This window comes from Pan paniscus, chromosome 17, assembly GCF_029289425.2.
Source record: "Pan paniscus chromosome 17, NHGRI_mPanPan1-v2.0_pri, whole genome shotgun sequence".
Lineage (NCBI taxonomy): Eukaryota > Metazoa > Chordata > Mammalia > Primates > Hominidae > Pan > Pan paniscus.
In genome coordinates this window covers 53,212,180-53,231,801 of record NC_073266.2, presented here as the reverse complement: position 1 = coordinate 53,231,801, position 19,622 = coordinate 53,212,180, and the positions used below count along the sequence as shown (strand labels likewise).

General features: G+C 42.2%; 1 pseudogene; it reads right to left on the bottom strand.

The window, feature by feature from the left end:
- Positions 1–941: 941 nt before the first annotated feature.
- On the bottom strand, positions 942–1,948 carry LOC100984875 (nuclear receptor-binding factor 2-like; annotated as a pseudogene).
- Between the last annotated feature and the right edge of the window lie 17,674 nt (positions 1,949–19,622).

Genomic DNA, 19,622 nt, shown 5'->3' with positions numbered 1-19,622 from the left:
AGATGGGGTTTTTCCATGTTGGTCAGGCTGGTCTCGAACTCCTGACCTCAGGTGATCTGCCTGCCTTGGCCTCCCAAACTACTGGGATTTACAGGCATGAGCCACTGCACCCAACCTTTTTTTTTTTTTTTTTAAACACAATTTCTTTATTGATTTCTTACAATCAAATACTGCCAACTAGCATTACTTCCACTCTCGCATCATTAAAACCAAAAGGTATTTCCTCCTTGGTATTTGCAAATGATGCATTATACATTAAACAAAGTTAGAACTTAAAATGCACCCTGATTAATTATGTAAACTGGTAATTTGTTTAAAAAAGCATAATAATTTGGTTCCTTTCTTCATAAAGTAGAAATTTAAATATTTCTCCTGATAGTCTTAAAGTTATAATTATGCGTAGTTCAAAGTGTGGCACATATAGTTTCATCTAGAAGGGAGTGTCTCTTAACACACCTTATTTAAACAATATATGCATTAACAAGATGCATACAGTCAATGAATGATAGAAAGGCTGTTTCAAATATAAGGTAGTCCCTCAGGCCACCATATTATTTAGGTTTTGCATTATCATTTATGGCATTATAGATTAATTATGCATAACATACTTTTATACATTTTAACCCTGAAGATAAGAAAAAATGTTGCTTGAAAAAAAAATTGTTCCAGGAAGCCATTTGGTTTGTATCAGGAAAACCTGAACCTCCATGAGTTCAGTGTCGCCAAGTTGGAATCATTAGCTCAAGTCAGTGAATCAGATATGCGACATATTTCACAGTGACACTGTTTCCCAAGTCCTGGCAATGCATCTTCTCCCACAGTCCGCCAGATGAAGCATTTCCGGGATGACCCTTCTATGTGGTTTTCCCTTTTCATTTCTTTTTCTGCATTAACTATTACTATATTATTTCCTCTTCTTCCCTCTTCTGTGGCCTTCCATTTTAATTATTCATAAATCCTCTCAGAATATCCTCAGAGAGCTCCATAAAGGGAAGTTCTGGAGATGAAAAATCCAAGGGAGGAAGATTGGGAATTGAATGTCCTTGGCTTTCCCGGTATTTTCTGCAAACTTCTGCCAGGTTGAGGAGGCTGTAGCAGTTTCTGAATGTGGTGGCAAGTTCCATAACTCTGACATTTCTACAAAATCAGCATCTACATCCAGCTCATTTTCTACTGGACCTTTTAGAAGTCTGGCCTTTTCAACCTTTAGCTGTTTCTTTCCTTAATCTTTCATTCTCAGCCAGAAGGAATTCCACATGCCTCTTCAAATCTGCAGTTTTGGATGCCTGCTCCTCTATAATTGTTTTGTCATCTTTTGGGGCTTTGCTTCCAATACATGGCTCTGCTGGCTCACTCTTTTTCTGAAGTAAATATAGTAGTGTGTTTGGGTACCTGTCAAAGATCCCCTGAATCTAAGGCAGGCGTTTCTCTCTGGAAGGGCTGTACTTCTGAGAAAAGGGGCTCTGGCACTCTGCATCCTCTGCAGAGGGTTTGTGAGATGCCTGAAGATGGGCGGTTACATCCTTTGTGTTCTGCTGGGCTTTCAATCTTTCTTCATGCTGGGGCCTTTTCCATCTCTCTTGGATGAGGAGGAGCTGTTTCATGTGGCTATCCCTTTGCAATTCCAGTAAAAGCTCAGCTTTTACTGTTCAGATTGTGTCAGCTTCATGGCTTCATAAAGATAGGCTGCAGCCTTTTTGTGACAAGAAATAGCCTCTTCGTATTTGTCTGCTGCTAATAAACGGTCTGCTCATCTGCTCTGTTGATGAGCCAGGTTGAGGGGTCTTTCCATTACTTCCATAGACCTTGGGGTAAGCGGCGGCCTTAGGAACAGGAGTGGTGGTGCCAGGGAACATGGAGAGGACTGCAGGAGAGCATGAGGCAGCCGTGGAGACTGCAGCCCCTCTCTGTGCCCCAAGAGCCAGCGGTGGGCACAGAGCAGGCAACAACCTCACCACTTCCTCCTCTGGCACCATGCCACTAAAGGGGTCTTAAGGGGAAAGGTTGCATGGAAACCATGCACAGAAGTGGTCTGGGATGCAGCACTGCTTGTCATTTTCTGATGGCTAGTTTGAGTAATGGACCATCCAGAGGCCTGGTTTGACTCATCTTGGCAGGGATTGGGTTATGGGTTAACCAAGCACTGGTTTCTTCTCAAAAAGGGGAAAATTGCAACTGCCATCTCAGCTTCTTGCCTGGATTGTTTAAACGTTAGCATTTGGAATTTTCAAGCAAATAGGTAGCTATAAATGTAGCAAGAAACAAAGTGAGGGAGGGGTTACTTTTGTAAGTATTCAATGGGTTCACCTTGCCCACTGCCTAGACAGAGCTGATTTATCAAGACAGAGGAATTGCAATGGAGGAAGAGTAATTCATGCAGAGCCAGCTGTGTGGAGACAGTAGTTTTATTATTACTCAAATCAGTCTTCCCGAGCATTGGGGGGATCAGAGTTTTTAAAGATAATTTGGTGGGTAGGGGCTTGGGGAGCAGGGAGGGCTGACTGGTCAGGTTGGAGATGGAATCATAGGGGAGTCAAAATGAGTTTTTCTTGCTGTCTTCTTCTCTTGGGTGGGATGGCAGAACTGGTTGAGCCAGATTACCAATCTGGGTGGTGTCAGCTGATCCATGGAGTGCAGGGTCTGCAAAATATCTCAAACGTTGATCTTAGGTTTTACAATAGTGATGTTATCCCCAGGAGCAATTTGGAGAGGTTTGAACTCTTGCAGCCTGAGGCTGCATGACTTCTAAACTGTAATTTCTAATCTTGTAGCTAATTTGTTAGTCCTACAGAGGCTGACTGGTCCCCAGGCAAGAAGGGGATCATTTCGGAAAAGGACTATTATCAATTTTGTTTCAGAGTCAAACCGTGAACTGATTTCCTTCCCAAAGTTAGTTCAGCCTACACCCAGGAATGAACAAGGACAGCTTAAAGGTTAGAAGCAAGGTGGAGTTGGTGGCCCCCATAAAATCTCATCAGATGGGTTTTATTTAATCCTATATAATGTGGCTTACTTTCCAACCTGATGCTGGCATAACATTATGTTAGAAACAAATTTTCAGTGCTGCAAGGTGAAACCAGCACTCAGGCAAAAGTTTTCTCAGTAAGGCAATTTACTTTTATAGAAGGGTGCTTTTTGCATGCAAGGCAGAGGCAAGGGAGAGTATGCAAAACAAAGGAGAGCAGGAGTTTTTTTTTATCCCTAACATAGATCCTGTTCCTGTGTCCTCCCCCTGAGGGCTGGGGTTGGACCTCACAATCTAGGCTAATTCCAATTGGCTACTGTTGACATCATCAAAGGAGGCAAGGGTGGGCCTTTGATGGGAAGGACAGGTATGGTACATCTTGGGATGTTTGGGCACAACAGAGTTAGGGAGGGCTGATAGACGAATGGGTACAATTACCTTTTAGAATAGAACAAAGAATCAGGAACAAAAACCCTTTTGAAGAGGAACTATTTGTTTTTAACAACAATTTCCCCCTCTTGAATTTATACTTTTTTTTCAAACTTATCTAACCTGACTTGGCTTTATTGTTCTTCCAGGAGAAATAATTTATTTGTATAGGATTGGGAAGAACTAGGAAATGTTCTGGTAACAGTTGTTTTTATAAGTCTTTGGACTAGTCTACAAATGTAGGGTATGATGTAGCATCCAACGGGAATAAACACGCTATTGCAATTGTAAGAGAAGTAACAATAGAGGTCATGAGTCTTTTCCATTTACCAAACCATTTCCCTAACCATCTTGTGAAAGGGTCGTTTATCCCAGAATTTGTGGCTAATTGATTGGATAGGGAGGTAAGACCTTGTAAAGCTTTTGTAATTGTTCCATCAGGGGCTGTATTATTGGGAATGAAGGTGCAGCATTGGGTTTCTATCATAACACAAACTTCACCTTTTCCTGTTAATGTCATATCTGGGCCATTCTCTTTTTTCAAGCCATCTGGCTAGTAGGCCCTAATTGTTCAGCTATTCCTTTGACAGTATCCCTAATGGAATTAATCAATCATTGTTGGTTATAATAGATGTAATTTATCCAATCTACATTTTTATTAATAGTTACTCATGGAAATAATGATTCAAGTTCTGCAGCTATTTGGTCTCAGGCTTTGAATCTATCAGGTACCCTCTGTGGGACTCCAATTGCATCTATATAGACATGACAGTCGAAAGATCCATGAGGGGCCTCTCTCATTTTATGGTGCTGTGGTTTCCCTTTTTCTGGTTGATGAAATGCCAGGGTGAAAGGGATGGCCAATTGAGTTAGAGTGCAAGTGCCACTCCAGTTACTTGGCAGAGTGTCCAGTACGGGTTCGCCACAATACTACCATACATCAGCTCAGGGATGAACAAGAATAGACTGATTGGTAAGCTCTTGGAAAGCTTTAAGCTTACTGTATCCCTTTAGGTCTCTAAAAAATGCCAAATTTTCTCCCTGTCATGAGAGACATGAAGTAAAATTGGCATCTGGAGATGGAGGCTGGATGGCCCTTTGGGGCTGACCCACAGGGTGTTGAACTTCAGGGAATAGCAGAGAGAGAATTCGACAGAATTCATTACCCCAGGCTGTGGGGTCTTGGAAAAGAGCCACCATACAGCTCATGTCCAGTTGGTCAGAAGACCATCTAAGTGGAAAGGGGAAAACTTGGGCCTCTGGCTTCAGTGTGCACAAGCATAACAGTTGTTTTTGTTTAGAGTGTGAACAGAATATTCAATCCATTCCATCCAGGCATTTGTATCTTGGTATCTTGTTTCAATTGCCAGTGTTTTTTTTAAATTTTTAACCTCTACAATAGCTACTTTGGTCTTGTCATTAGGTGAAGAGAGAGTGGTCTGGTCAGCAGGTTTAGAAGAGGATAGAGGTAGAGATGTGAGGGATGAGGATGTAATGATGTGTAACTCGAAAAATCCTATGGGGTCTTTTTTTTGTTACATCTGTTCTCATACCATAAAAATGGTCTAGGGTTGGGGAGGAATCTTGAAGAGTTGGGATGGTGATGGAAATTTGTACTGGGTTACATTGGTTATGTTGAGAATTAGGAGTGGCACTTTCTTTAGTAAAATGGATATAGGGCTTTAGAACTGATAGTGGGAAATCATCTGAGGGGACCCAGTCTTGACATTGAGTGGTTCAAACGACATATTCTCAAGTATGACAAAATAAGTACCTAAACAATTTTAGAAGCATCTGCTATGGAGGAGCAGAGAGATTTTTTTGCTGCTGCAAGCTGTGTCTGGCTTTGGAGATCCCCACAAGATACAACTAAACAAGCATCAAAGGTTATGGTCTGGGGTGAGTCTGATCTAGTTACATTAATAACGAGATGGCTAGCAACAGAACAAGGAAAGAAGGAGTAGTAGAATAGATGAAATAGAGTTAAACTTTCCTTAGCTTTAGTTTGGTAGGATTTTCCCCTCGAACTATGGCCCATGACCCTGAAGGGGGCAGCACTTTTTTGACTTGGGTGTGATGGGTCCATTCTTTCTCGGCGGTTTGGACTGCAGTTTTAGTTGAGGAACACTAGATATGATACCTCCCAGGACAGTTTAAGTTTTTCTTCTTCCTAGCTCTTAATGAGGATGTAGTTTCTGGGCTGGTGCTGATGGACTGGAAACTCAAGAGGTGAGGTTTGCGCTAAGAGACTTTTAGTCCTAAGGGAAGATAAGGTAGAAGATAGACCAAGCATATAATTCCTAAGGAATTGATCTTTGGTCTCAAAAGTTGGAATATCACTAGTGGAACTTAAACATTGTAACCCGTAGAGCATTTCATAAGGGGATAGACCAACATCTTTTCGAGGGGCAGTTTGGATCCTGAGTAGAGTGATGGGGAGACACTTAGTCCAGGGTAATCGAGTTTCTAAAATTAACTTAGATGATTCTTGAAAGCCTGATTCATCTTTTTTATATTTTCTGACGAGGATGGATGTCGGGGGTATGATACTTCCATTTAATTTCTAAAGCTTAAGTAAGCCCTTTAATGATATTTGCAGTAAAATGAGTTCTATTGCCAGAGTCAATGTTTTCTACTAGCCCGAACCAAGGTATTATGTTTTCTAGTAATATTTCAACCACATTGTTAGCTGTTGCGCTGGAGAGGGGAATGGCTTCAATCCAATGAGTGAAGTGGTCTACTATTACTATTAGGTATTTAAAGCGACCTAGTGGGGGCATTTCAGTATAGTCAGCTTGAATACTTTGAAATGGCCTTAGTCCTGGGCTTCTTCCCCAAAAGGTTGTTTCCTTAGGGCCTGTTTATTAGTTTTTTTTTGTTTTTGTTTTGCATGTTAGGCCATTGTCCACAACTTGTTTTGCTAAGGTATAGATTCCTATACTTCCATAGACTCTGAGAACTGCATCACACCCAGCTTGAGGTCCCCCGTGAGTCCCTTGATGTGGTTGGGACATGATTTTTCTCATAAATGGTTTGGAAAGCATTTTCCTTTGATCTGGTAACACCTACTTCCCCTTCTGAGTTTTCTTTAGCTCCTAGTTTCTCTAACTTTTCCTTTTCATGGGAGAGAAGATAGGGATTGTAACTGGGGGTGAGATACAGGGAGTCAGGTGGAAGATAGGTGCTTTTTGAGAGATGGTAGCTTGTTTTCTAATTTGATTAGCAAGGTTATTCCCTCAGCTTTCAAAGTTAGAACTTTTCTGGTGCCCTGGGACATGTATAACAGCTATTTCTTTTGGTAATTGTAAGCTCTTTAAAACTTGAGTGATTAATTCTTTGTGGACAAGGTCCTGATCTTTGCTATTAGGCTCCACTCAGTCTAAATTTTTCTGAAGGTGTGCACTACCCCAAAGGCATACTTAGAGTCAGTATAGGTGGCACCTTCTTGCTTTTGTAAATATTTTAGAGCCTGATTTAACATGAACAATTCACAAGTTTGAGCAGACCAATTCTTCGGCAATCTTCCAGATTCTATTTCAGCAAGAACTTTTCCATCTATAACAGAGTATCCTCTGTGTCTTTTTCCTTCAACCACCTGGGAGGAGCCATCTGTAAAAAGATGACGTCCTGTTTTAAAAGCGGGTTTTCTTAAATCAGGTCTAACCTTAGTATGGTAGTCAATGAGATCTAACCAGTCATGTTCAGGATCTTTGGGGTTTGGATTCCCAGTTAGGAAAGCAGCTGGGTTAAGGGCACTGTCACTGGGGAGAGTGAAGTCATCTTGTTCTAATAAAATGGCTTCATATTTTAGAATTCTTGAGCTTGTAAGCCATCTGCCTGCCTTTTGGTTTAATATTGTTCTAACTTGGTGAGGTGTGTCAACAATTAATTTTCCCCCAAGGGTAGCTTTTTACTTTCCTCAATCAACAAAGCAGTGGCTGCTATAGATTGAATGTATTTGGGCCATCCACAGGTTACTGGGTCTAGAATTTTTGATAAAAAGGCCACAGGCTGCCAGTGGCCCTCATGTTCTTGGGTAAGCACCTCTAAACTTTATCCCTTATTTACATTGACAAAGAGGTGAAATGGTTGTTTGAGGGAAGGCAGAGCTAAAACAGGGGCAGTTATGAGTAAGTGTTTCAATTCCTTAAAATCATTGACTTCCTCTGGGGCCCAAAGGAGGGGGTAAGGTTTTTCTTGGGTAAGCTTGGGGGGTACAGAGACTTGACTTGACTTTTAGAGCACATGAATCAATCCACAAGCAGCAATATCCAACTAGCCCTAAAATTTTCTAAGCTCTTGTTTTGTACTAGGCAGGGGTAAGGACACAATTTCTTTGACTCTTTCAGGTCCTATTCTTCACTTGCCTGCACTTATCACATGCCCTAAATACTTGCCTTCAGGTTCTAAAAATTGGAGCTTCCCCTTTGATACGCATAATCTGTCCCCTTGCAGGTGATTGAGAAGACTGATGGAGAAATCAGATACTTGTTCTATGACTTTCCCAGATACAAGTATGTCATCTACATATTGGAGCATGCATATAGACTCTGGGACAGATATCTTCCCTAAAACTTGTTCAAGAATTTGGCCAAACAGGTTGGAAGAGTCTGTAGATCCTTGGGGCAGGACCGTCTAGTGGTATTGTTGCTTCGGCTCTGAATGAGGATCTTCCTATTCAAAAGCAAATATGTCTCAGCTGTCTTCAGCTAAGGGACATGCCCAAAAGGCATCATTTAAGTCTATTACTGTAAACCACTGATAGTCATATGGAATCTTGCTGAGGATAATATATAGAATGGGGACAACAGGGTGAGTGGTTTGGACTATTTGGTTAATGTCCTGGAGCTCTTGTATTAGTTGATATGACCCATCTGATTTCTTTACAGGTATTATAGGGGTATTATATGGAGACATACAGGGTTCAAGTAACTTATCCTGAATAACACCTTGAATCACAGTTTTCAAGCCTATTCTGCCTTCTAGAGGAATTAGATATTGCCTTCTCCTTACTATTTTTCCAGGGATTTTCAACTTTATATGAATGGGGGGATTCATATTTTCCCTCGGTTCCCTTCTTTTGATGACTCATTGGGATGAATGTAACTTTTTTCTGTGGTGGTGAGAAGGTTAAATGAAGTGAAAAATTCTTCAGGGCAGGCATGCAGGCCTATGTGCAGTTTTAACATCAGGCCCCTTCCTAACAGGTTTGTTCTTGCTTCAGAGATTAGTAGGAGTTTAATACTAGTTGATCGATTTTTGTATTTAACTTTTGTTTCTTCTAAAACTTTGGCTTTAAATCCTTCTCCTTTCACCCTGAGACAAAAAGTTCCTCTAATGAGTAGTTTATATTAGACGACCAACAGTAAACAGAGGAGCGAGCATCCCCTGGATCTATTAAAAAGGTTATAAGCTCATGTTTGGGTCCCACCTCTAAATTTATCAAGGGTTTTTGGTGGGACTGGAGATAGAAAAGACAGAGCCCCTGATCTCCCTATTCCTCCTTGAATGCCATGAACAGGACAATTTCTTTTTTCTTCCCCTACTTGGGGCATTCTCTTTTGAAGTGGCCTGTTCTTCCACACTTGAGACACCTATCCTGTCCTTCCTCTCTCTCAGTTCTGGGATTATTTGACCTTGTTCCCCCATACTCTGTAGAGGGCCTGGTAGCTGAGGGTCCGGGTCCCCTAGTTGGAGGCTTGGGTCCTCCAAACAGGGGTTTAGACCCTTTATAATTCCTGGCCCCCTGGAGTCTCTGTTTAGAAGTGTGTGGGCTTGAAGCCATCTGTTGGAATGTGGATAGCATAAGTTTCATTTTTTGTTTTTGCTTTTCTTCATCTTTCCTCACATATACTTTTTGGGCTTCTCCTAGGAGTTCCTCTATGGACTGGTTTTTTCAATTTTTTAGTTTCTGCAACTTCTTTGTTATGTCTGACCAGCTATTTGTGACAAAATGTAGCTTTAACATTTCTTGCCTGAAAGGGTCTTCTGGATCTAAATCTGTATATTTCCTTATTTGTTCCCTTAGTCTTTCTAGAAATTTCATGGGGTCTTCATCTTTTTCCTATTGTATGTCAAAAGCTGGAAAAGATTCTGAGCATGGGGCACTGACTCCCAAATTCCTTTGATTATCATTTTCCTAAGATCTTTAATGTTTTCCCAGTGGACTGTGTTGTTGTTATCCCATTGAGGATCTTGGGCCGGGAATTTTTGGTCTGCTGCAGGAATGTTTTGGCCAGGAGGGTGTTCACATTCCCAAATTGTCACAACAGCCCTGTGAATCATCCCCCTTTCTTCCCTTAAGAAAAGGATACCCAGGATGGACATCAATTCAGCCCAGGTATATAACTGGGGACCTAGGAATTGATCAGTTTGCTCTGTTACACCATATGGGTTATGTAGCAGTGGCTTCAGTTCTTTCTTTAAACCTCAAACCTCTGAGCTAGTCAAAGGAGCATTTACAAAGTCAATAGCTCCTCCTCCCTAGGGTAAGGGAAGGAAGAGTGTTGGAGTTGATTCTTTAGAGGTAGAGGGGAAAGGAAGATTTTGAATATCTTTTTTACATTGCTCTATTTCATGTTGTAGTTCCTTCAGGGAAGGATACTTAGGCTGACAAGGAGCCAGACTCATGGGGTGGCAGTAATTCCCAAGAGTCAGGGTTATAAGGGGGAGGAATAATAGGCATAGGAGAAGGATCTGGGACTGGGTCCAGGGTGGCAGCAGCTGTCTGGGGAGGGGGCAGGTCAAGTGGTGTGGAATTAAACAGGGGAAAGTGGTTTAGAGGGTCCCAGGCATGGGCATCTCTCTGCCTAGGGGTTGTGAAATTTGGGGAGTGTGAAATCTGACCCTTCCCTTGCATTCTTTAGGGGAAAGAGGAGAACATGTCCTTTTCTCCAGCAGACAGCATAGTATATTTCTTCCTGCGAGATCGGACTTTTGTCATTTACATACTAAATTAAAAGTTGACAGACCCAATCCTCATTTGATCCATATTTTGGCCAGAAGGTGGCAGGTTTGAGGATGGCTTCCTTGGCCCAAGTGAAACAAAAATATTTTATCATCTGTTGCTTCTTCTTGTGTCTAGTCCTCTCATTCTCTTTTCAATATTTTAGCCTGAGACCTAAAGGGCTATTGGAGGGGATCTGAGTATCCCTGTCTTTACCTTTCCCTGTTGTACTAGAAGCGTTTCCCATCTTGGAGGTTTTGGAATGTCCCTTGAGTGTGTATGTGGCCCAACCTCTCTTACTGGAGATTTCTTGTCTTCCCTTTTCTCTAGAGACTCAACCCCCCTTATTGGAGATTTCTTGCACTCCTTTCCATTAGCTTCATCCTATCTGGCCACTTCTCTTGTGGGAAATTAGGTCCCTCTTAGCATTGGCATGCTGGTATAAGCCCCATGGCAGGATCCACCCTAAGCCATATGAGGTGACCACGGAATCGCAGATAGGACCCACTTACTCTGCACAGCAGTAGTGCTTATCATTCACACACACTTTCAACCTCCAAGATATCCAACCACCAAGGAAGTACTTCATTGCCCCCCCCACCCCAACAGCTTTTCTTACCTTGGTCTGTGTACAAAGTTACCTGCTTGCTGCAGTGTTTGTAGGCAAGCCTTTTCTACCCATGTTGCTGAGAGTCCGGGTTTATTCATCACAGCAGGTGGGGTCTCAATCTCTAGCCCCTGAGGCCACTGCAATGAGGCAGTGTGACATGTCTCCCCCTGGGAGATGATCAGAGACCCCTTCCCTGGAGGAGAGTGGGAATCCCGGATGAGCCCCCAAATTGTTAGAAGCAAATTTTCAGTGCCACAAGGTAAAACCAGCACTCAGGCAAAAGTTTTCTCAGTAAGAGAATTTAGTTTTATAGAAGGGTGCTGTCTTCATGCAAGACAGAGGCAAGGGAGAGCATGCAAAACGAAGGAGAGCAGGAGTTTTTTTTATCCCTAACACAGACCCTGCTCCTGTGTCCTCTTCCTGTGGGCTGGGATCAGACCACACAATCTATACTAATTCTGATTGGCTACTGTTGACATCATCAAAGGAGGCAAGGATGGGTGTTCGATGGGAAGGATGGGTACGGTACATCTTGGGGTGTTTGGGCACAACAGAGTTAGAGAGGGCTGATAGATGAATGGGTATGAATACCTTTTAGAATAGAACAATTAACCAGGAACTGAAACCCTTTGAAGAGGAACTATTTGTTCTTAACAACAATTACATGACAGATAAAAAAGGAAATAAAAATATTTTATCCCAAAATATGTTTATCTGTCATATTTTGAAATGGCCCTGAAAAGCTATCTTTTGTAGGGGGAAACTTGCATCTGTAAAGAATCTATATTAACATAACTAGATCTTTCCTCTTCTAGGCTCTCCCAGTCCTGAAGAGATTAACTGAGCATCTAGCACCTTTTAAAGGTCTGAATAGGAAATACTTGCCATCTATTATCTCTAAGGCACTCCCTTAGAGACATCTATGAGACACCCATGAAACTTTATCTACATAATAAGAACCTTGGTCTCTGCAACTCCTTATCTTAACCCAGACACCCCTTTCCATTGATTCTAAGTCTTTAGATAATAACTTAATTCTCTTCAGCAATTGCTAATGAGAAAATCCTTGAATCCACCTATGACCTGAAAGCCCCCTGCTTCAAGTTGTCCCACCTTTCTGCACAAAATCAATATATACTTCACATGTACTGACTGATGTCTTATGTCTTCCTAAAATGTATAAAGCCAAACTAAAACCCAGCCACCTTAGGCACATGTTCTTCTAACCACACAATGGATTCACCTTGCCTGCTGCCTGGACAGAGCCAACTTATCAAGATGGGAATTTCAATGGAGAAAGAGTAATTCATGCAGAGCTGGCTGTGCAGGAGACCAAAGTTATATTACTACTCAAATCAGTCTCCCCAAGCATTTGAGCATTGCAGTTTTTAAAGATAATTTGGTGGGAAGCAGCTTGGGAAGTAGGGAGTGCTGATTGGGTAGGTTGGAGATGGAATCATAGGGGGGTCTAAGTGACATTTTCTTTCTGTCTTCTGTTCCTGGGTGGGATCACAGAACTGACTGATTCAGATTACTGGTCTGGGTGGTGTCAGCTAATCCATCAAATTCAGGGTCTGCAGATCAAACACTGATCTTAGGTTTTGCAATAGTAATATTATCCCCAGGAGCAATTTGGGGAGCTTCAGACTCTTGCAGCAAGAGGCTGCATAACCCCTAAACTGTAATTTCCTTCCTTCCTTCCTTCCTTCTTTTGTTCTCTTTCTCTTTCTCTCTTTCTCTTTTTTTCTCTCTCTCTCTCTCTCTCCCTTTCTCCCTTTCTCTCTCTCCTTCTTTCTCTCTTTCTCTCTCTCTGTCTCCCTTTCTCCCTTTCTCTTTCTCTCTTTCTTTCCTTTCTTTTTCTTTTTTGAGACTGAGTCTTGCTCTGTCACCCAGGCTGGAATGCAGTGGTGCAATCTTGGCTCTCTGTACCCTCTGCCTCCCAGGTTCAAGCAATTCTCCTGCCTCAGCCTCCCGATAGCTGGGGACTACAGGTGCATACCACCATGTCCAGCTAACTTTTTTTTTTTTGGTAGAGTCAGGGTTTCACCATGTTGGCCAGGCTGATCTCAAACTCCTGACCTGAAGTGATCCTCCCACCTCAGCCTCACAAAGTGCTGGGATTACAGGCATGAGCCACTGCGCCTGGCAGTACTTTCTAATCTTGTAGCTAATTTGCTAGTCCTGCAAAGGCAGACTGGTCCCCAGGCAAGAAGGGGGTCTTTTCAGGAAAGGGCTATTAACAATTTTCTTTTTTTTTCAGAGTCAAACCATAAACTAAATTCTTTCCCAAGCTTAGTTTGGCCTATGCCCAGGAATAAACAAGGACAGCTTAAAAGTTAGAAGCAAGATGGAGTTGGTTAGGTCTGATGTCTTTCATTGTCATGATTTCCTCAGTTACAGTTTTTGCAAGGGTGGTTTCAATCTCAGGACCTCTTGAGACTGTGTCTTGGGCCTTAGGCACTCATACTTGGCTCAGAATAAACCTCTTTAAACATTTTACAAAGTTTGACTCTTTCTGTCAACACCAGTTACACTTCTCATTTTCCATTAAAAAACCTTTGTCTTCCTTTACTTACCTGAATACACAGTTTACTATGGCACATATAGTTGCATTGCAATGCTATATTCCTGAATAAGTATCATTTGCTTTTAGAGAGTCTCTCTCTGTTATTTAGGTTAACACAATAATATGTCAAACCAGGTTTCTCTAGACAACAACTGCCCCCTAGCCATGTTAAGCAATGCTCCCCTGTGAGTTTAAAGGGGCACACAGTAATCTTTCGCTTTAGTTTTGGGACCTCACACTTTTGGAATGAAACTGTCATTGCAAAATTATAACTGAGAAAATTATTACAGTGAAAAAGATCTGACCTAATCAACTCCATCTTGCTTCTAAACTCTAAGCTGTCCTTGTTCATTCCTGGGCACAGGCTGAACTAACTTTGGGAGAATCAGTTTATAGTTTAACTTTGAAACAAAGATGATAATAGCCCTTTGACAAAACAGACCCCTTCCTGCCTGGGGACTAGACTGCCTTTGTAGGACTAACAAATTAGCCACAAGATTAGAAATTACGATTTAGGAGTCATGCAGCTGGAGGCTATGATATTCTGACCCACCCCAAATTGCTTCTGAGGATAATATCACTCTTATAAAACCTAAGATCAGTCCTTGAGATATTTTGCAGCCCCTGCACTGGATGAATCAGCTGGCACCATCCAGACCAATAAACTGGTTCATCTGGTCTTGTGGCCCCCACCCAGGAACTGACTCGGTGCAAGAGGACAGCTTCTACTCCCTATGATTTCATCTCTGACCCAACCAATCAGCACTCCCAACTCAACGGCCTCCCACCTACCAAATTATGCTTAAAAACTCTGATCCCTGAATGCTTAGGGAGACTGATTTGGGTAATAATAAAACTCCAGTCTCTCATACAGCCCACTCTGTGTGAATTACTCTTTCTTCACTGCAATTTCCATCTTGATAAATTGGCTCTGGGTAAGAAGTGGGCAAGACAAACCCATTGGGTGATTACAGGAAGTTGTTCCCATAGCCCAAGAGCAGCTTCATGACTTCCCTATGGGTGTCCCCATTCTGCATTAGCACTCAGGAGCATATGCTTGCATTTGATTTTGCCCTCCAACAGTAGAGACCAAAGCCCCTCTATCCTGGATCTTCCTGCCTTCAAGCCCCAGGTTAGGTAATTTTTCTGACAAATTTTCCTTCATCAAACTTTAGTCAGGTTCCTTGGAGCTCTCTTCTTGACTTGGCCTCAGCCTTAGCCTTCTGTGCCTGTCTTGTCCTTCCCAGGCCTGCAGAGCCCAGTCTTAGCAAGAATCCTGCTAAGTCAATTTAGAGAGAATCCTCCGCTCTTCATATCTGATCAAGTTCCTTACCCTCCATCTTTGATGTCTAAGTCCTTGGTTTGCCTTTGGCAAGAATCCTATTCAGTCAGTGTAGCAAGAATCTCCCTGTCTTTAATGTCTCCTCTTAGTAATTTTCCATCCACTGACCCTCCTTGCTTTGCTCCTTGGCTATACTGGTGGGGAGGAAAAATAATTTTCTCTCTACCCTTTCTGAGTTCTTAGCTAGGGCTTCCTGTAACAAATGACAGATTTACAAGAGAAAAACATACAGGGTTTAATAGCATGTATACCTAATGTATGCACAGGAGATACCTGTTACCGAACCAGGCCTGTTTTGTCTGCCATGCAATATGCCAATCACTGAGACAATGAGTTTTGCAGCAGAGAAAGGGTTTATTCACATGGCAGCCAAGCAAGAAGACAAGAGAATAGATTTCAAATCGCCTCCCCAAAGATGGGGTTTAGGGTTATTTATGGGTTAGAGGAGCAGAGTGGTCTGAGGCATGGGGAAAAGTGACTGGGGATAAGGAAAAGTGAGATAATCGGTGTTCTGTATAAGCGTAGTCAAGCTTCATGGCTCTTCATAGGATGCATGTTTGAAAAATGGTAGTGTTAGCATGATCTGAGTTTGGAGCTCTCAGGTCTCTGATGTCAAAAGGTCACCCACTGGACATTTACACAGGCCCAGTTGATGGGTTGGTGGTTTCAACCAGTTTGAACTGGACAAGAGCTGACTTTAAGTTCCTGAAAAACAACTTAGGCAATCATTACCTTTGTGACCCATAGTCAGATAAGTTATCTATAGTGAGGCTGAAAGAGTCTTTAAACAAAACAAAACAAACCCAAAACAAACAAAAAAACAGCTAAAAGCAAGAAAAGCAGGTAAAAGTCTGAAGAGCCTAGTCAGGTTTGCCCTTGGCTTCATGCCCAGTGAAATGAATAAATCTCTGAGAGCTGCCTGTAAATTCAGGCTTCAATACCATTATCTGCTGAAACAAAGCAAGAAGAGTGTGGGGGAGGTGGATTATGGGAAGGTGACTAGAAAAAGCTCGGTCAACAAGGATAAGGTTTTTTATGCAAATTTAAGTCAGTGCTTTCTCCATCAGTAAGAGTCTCTAGTGGCTTAGTCATCCTTCTTTCCTGGTACAGAGAGGGAGGCACCATTACAAATGGAGATTTCTTTTACAGATGTAAATTTCCCTTACAAAAGGGTAACTCCCACTCTGTTTTCAGTGCTTCTCCTGTGACTGCAGTTTGTTAAAATTATTCTTATGACAAAAAGGCCTATCTTGGGGTGACATATTCTGGTTCTCTGCAGTCATATTTGGAGATGTCATATTCTGGTCTCCTACAGCTATCAATACCTGCTGGTCCTTGCTGTATTCAAAGTTGAGCCCAATCTCTCATCTCTTGAAATAATCTTATTGTAATAGTCTTGAATAAATTCTTCCTTATTTTAATAAATGTAGAACAATTTTTTCTTTAATACTTCCACAGGGTATCACTCTGCCTGCCAGTATTTGGTATTGCTGAGGGACTGGGGTTTATGGAAACATGTCCAGCAGGCACACTAGGGTGGTGAATGATGGGGCTATTGCCTTGGTCAGCATAGTTTCCCCTTCATCCCCTTTTTGTAGTACCAGCCCCTTCTCATTGGCCATGGGACAGGCACAGGATTCAGATCTGGGCTATTTCCTGGATTTAAGCTGGTCTACATGCTCTTGGCCAGATGATATGCAGACCATGGAAGAAATAAGGTTACTTCTGTTGTGGGTGCCAAGATGGGAAGATGTTAAATTGAAGCTTTGCCCCCACTCCCCAGTGGAGGAATCCCTCCTGATGTTGGCCAAAATGGAACTAAATGCAGAGGGCATCAGGGCAAAAGAAGGAAGGGTCCTGAAGTTATCCTGGAGATTCCAGCTGGATTGGGGCCCTCCCAAAGCAGGGATATTCCCTATGGGCCTGAGCCAGTCTCAGTTGAGATGTCTGCCACTAGCAGCTGAGAGTCCTGAGTGCTGCACAGTATGGTGCAGTTACCCGCTTGTACATTCCTGGAGCAACCCTCCCACACCTACCCCACAGCCCCCTGGAGTGAATGTCACCAGTGCTGGTTCCCAGTTCCTCTCTCTGGGGCAGCAGTACACAGCATGTCTGAGTTGGGGCCTGGCTTTCCTTTTCTCATTACTGCTGCTCTCCAAAGTCTGTACAGTACAATACATTAAGGCAGTGTTTTTCAACTTTGAGCAAGGGTACAGACCCCCTTCAGACTCCCTGTGTGAATTTAAATTATTTTTTATAGCAAGTGCCAACATAAAACACATGCTCATGGCTATAGAGAACCAAAATAAAATTTCAGCCATAAAATCAACAAAACTCAAAGACAATAATTTAATGACAGATTATGTTTTGCTAACACCACTGGTGACAGTGAGTTTATTATTAGAAAATATTCTCTAATTGGTTCTGAATTTTCATAGGGAATAAATGATGGGAGGAAACCTTGAGCTGATTTCTGTTTTCCTGCCTCCTAACATTTCCATTTCATTAAGACTGTTCAAAGGGAGGCAAGTACTTCTGGTTCTGAGAGGGGAGGTGACTCTTCAGCTTTCCCCTTGAGGTTCTGAGAGATTTGTTTGGAAACCCTAGACTGTGGGATATTTGGGTGCTCTTAGGTCCCTGTTTAGGTCTCTTGTCTTCAGCTGTCTGGAAGAGACGTCACATGACCCTAGACTCTTTTTTTTTTTCTTTTTGAGACTGAGTCTTGCTCTGTCACCCAGGCTGGAGTGCAGTGGCGTGATCTCGGCTCACTGAAACCTCTGCTTCCTGGACTCAAGCAATTCTCATGGCTCAGCCTCCCAAGTAGCTGGGACCACAGGCACGTACCACTGAGCCGGGCTAATTTTTGTATTTTTAGTAGAGACAGGGTTTTGCCATGTTGGCCAGGCTGGTCTAGAACTCCTGGCCTCAAGTGATTCACCCACCTCAGCCTCCCAAAGTGCTGGGATTACAGGCGTAAGCCACCGCACCTGGCCACTCTAGACTCTTAAAATATAATGCCTGTGTCTCTGGGTTTTGGTCCTAGGCAGGTGTAAATATCCTAGGCAGCAGAGGCGGAGCTGTTTTAAATCACAGTTGGGCAGCTTGGGCAACATAGCAAGACCCTGTCACTACCAAAATAAATAAATAAATAAAAAGAATAGCCAGGCATGGTGTCTCACACCTATAATCCCAGCCACTTGGGAGGCTGAGGTGGGAGGATTGCTTGAACCCAGGAGGTCGATGCTGCAGTGAGCCGTGATCGTGCCACTGCACTTCAGCCTGGGTGACAGAGTGAGACCTTATCTCAAAAAATAAATAAATAAAAATAAATAAAAATGTCACATTTGGGGAGGAACAGGGCTCTTGTAAGAGTCAAAAGCCCTCAGCATTTGAAAAGGATAATGGAGGAATATGAACACATTGAAAAAATAATGTGAAAAATGGCAAAAAAGAACAATGTCTTCTTTCAGGACCATTTGAGAAATGGTATGTTGAAAAGAAATGGAGGCTGGGGGTAAGAAAGCTGGGTGTAGAGAAGGGATATGTCAGGATCCCAAATCCCCAGCTTGGGTTCCTCTGTCCCCAGCCACCGATCCCTAGACTCCTCAGCTCCCAGACCCTGGTCTCTAGCTCCTAGCATCAGTCTCCAGCACCCCTATTCCATTCTATTTTCCTGAGTATTTTATCCTATTATAAAATGCTTAAGCTTTATTCATCGCCCAATGTACTTCTTTGTCATACAGAATATGTATAATAATTGAAGTGAACACTTTAACCATTTTCCTGTGACATAATGCCTGCATCAATTCTTTGAAAGCTAATTATTGAAAGTAACATTTTGGAAGTGCCTTTCTTAACTTTTCTATGTTTAATAACCGCTGTAAAAAGTCATAATACATAAAATGACATATCATTTTAATAAAATACATAATATGAATAATTATAATTTTAATTCAATTGAGAAGAAATATTTTAATACTTGGCATATTACAGACAAGGGAAATTTTTTAAAGTTCTACATTTCAATTATTTGATGATATATTTCTTTGTGATTTTTGGCATAAAATTGGAAGGAGTTCAAAGAATTGAATGAATAGCTATAACAAATCTCCTCCCATTCCCATCTACTTATTTATGTGACTAAGGATACTCCATACTTACATTGATGAAAATGAAAAAGAGGAACAGAATTTTCACTGAACTCTATCTCATTTTAGTAATAAGTATTATCCATGCATGACTACATGAATGGATTTTTAAAACACCAGCAAAGATGGAGGGCTGGATGGGGCTGACTCAGGTGAGCCCTCTTGGCAGGGTAAGATCAGACTTGCCCTGGAGCCTGAGGCACATTTCCCAGATGCAGCTACAAGGGGGGTCCCCTAAGTGGTCCCTGAGAGATGGTGCAGAACTGATTACCACAGGGCAGGCTGACCTATGTCTCTGTGGGCCACGGGAGCCAAACGGGGAAGGTGTAGTGTTCTTACCTTCTGAAGAAAAGGGGTAAAGTTGATTCATGTATCAAGCAAACTTACATTAACTGTCTCTGTGTGCTGGGAACAATGGTGGCAGGCAAGGAGTTCTCTTCATCAAGAATACTCCAAGAATAGCAGTGACAACAGCAATTACAGTGCTGCATGGTGAGGATTTCCCCTCTCTCCACTGTGGCTCTACTAAGTCTCAATATTCTGTCCTCTTCAAGAGTGTTTCAGCTATTCTTGATCCTTTGCTCTTCCATAGGAATTTTCAGATTGGCTTGTTGGG